The sequence below is a fragment of the Mus caroli genome, chromosome 14 (assembly GCF_900094665.2).
Source record: "Mus caroli chromosome 14, CAROLI_EIJ_v1.1, whole genome shotgun sequence".
In the NCBI taxonomy this organism is placed as follows: Eukaryota; Metazoa; Chordata; class Mammalia; order Rodentia; family Muridae; genus Mus; species Mus caroli.
This window is the reverse complement of record NC_034583.1, coordinates 40,531,301-40,533,046: the sequence shown is the minus strand read 5'-3', so window position 1 is coordinate 40,533,046 and position 1,746 is coordinate 40,531,301. Positions and strand designations below refer to the sequence as shown.

Below are 1,746 nucleotides of genomic sequence, written 5' to 3'. Positions count from 1 at the left end.
TCACTTTGTAGACCAGGCTGGCCTCGAACTCAGAAATCCGCCTGCCTCTGCCTCCCGAGTGCTGGGATTAAAGGCGTGCGCCACCACGCCCGGCTCCAAGTTCAATTCCTAATGTCCATGTTAGGCAGCTCACAACCACCTGTAACTTCAATCTGGTGCCTGCCTCTGAGGATATCTGACATGCTCATACCCACACCCAACACATAACTAAAAATAATAGTAAAAATAAGTATGTTTAAAGAAATCCATATAATTTTTAAGACTTAGGATAGCATAATCAATAAGCACACAATAAGCAGTACTCTCTTACCCATATTACCATTTCACTATCTATAAAAACTCAACTTTTGACAAATCACTAACACATTCTATGTCTGCAGACATATACGTAAATTTATGTTGCTAATGGACCTGTGTCATTGTGGTCTGTCACAAAGATTCTGTGTATAGTATTAGTTCTTATCTGAAACTTTATACCAATGAGAATAACCAAGTTTTTATGTGCTCAAAATAAAATGTGAGAATTTCCAAATTCATTTTCCCTACCTCAAACATAGTATTTTTAGTGAATTTTGAGCATAGTATGATAAAGACTGACTTGATGACTTAAGGCAGGATGTATTTTCTTCAGTCTTTTCTAAGCAACTTTGTGTTTTTGCTATTCTACACAAGCTCTTAATATGTATTGCTGGCTGGCCTGGAAGTTGGTATGTAAAATAGGTTGGCCTTGAACTCAGAGGTCCACTGCTACTGCCTCTCCAGGGCTGAAATTAAAGGCGATCATTACCATGTCTGGCTCTTTTCCTTAGGAACCTTTGTATTAAATTGCATGTATGTATTTATTTAAGGTGTGTGGTGTGTGTGTGCATGTGTATGTGTGTGTGTATATGTGTGTGTGTGCTCATATGGTCAGGCTCTAGGCCAACCACCTTTATCCATTGAGCCAACTCTCTGCCGCTTGTGAGTCACACACACACACACACACACACAGAAAGAGAGAGAGAGAGAGAGAGAGAGAGAGAGAGAGAGAGAGAGCTACCTTAACAGGGCAAATTCCATGCCAAGTAAATGAATAAAAACACTTCGTCGTTCTATCTTATTGTAAAGCCATGACATAGCTTAAATTAGAATTTAAACGTGAAACTGATATTCATGTTGATATAAATAAATACAAATTTTAGCCAGATGTTGTGGTTCATGCCTTTAATCCCAGCACTTCTTAGCCTGATGCAGCAGGGTCAGAAGACCAGGGTTAGCCTACATTGGAGACCCTGGATTTTTGTTCATTTGGTTTCTGTTGTTATTGTTACTTATTGAGTGTTAGTTGTTTTGTTTTGCTGTTTTATTTTTAGATAAAGTCTTTTTATGTATCTCTGGCTGTCTAGAGCTCCCTACAGAAACCAAATTAGCATTTAACTAATCAACCTCTCATGTGCTGGCTTTAAAGGCATGCACAACCACACCTGGTCACGTGCCCATATGTCTTTAAATAAAAAAGGCTTGCATTTTTTAATCTATTAATGACAACTATTATCTTGATACTAAGAAACTTTAAAGTTCATTTGACTATAATAAGTCCTATTCAGCAACCTAAATCTTTTTAAGAATAAACTGAGCAAAGAATTTTTCTTCCTTCCTTCCTTTCTTCTTTCTTTCTACCTTTCTTTCTTTCTTTCTTTCTTTCTTTCTTTCTTTCTTTCTTTCTTTCTTTCTTTCTTTCTTTCTTTCTTTCTTTCTTTCAAGACA

At 37.1% G+C, this 1,746-nt stretch overlaps 1 long non-coding RNA gene across 1 annotated transcript in view; it reads right to left on the bottom strand.

Moving 5' to 3' along the window:
• Positions 1-1,746, bottom strand: part of LOC110308844 — a 124,506-nt gene that overhangs the window by 110,665 nt on the left and 12,095 nt on the right. The window lies entirely within an intron of this gene.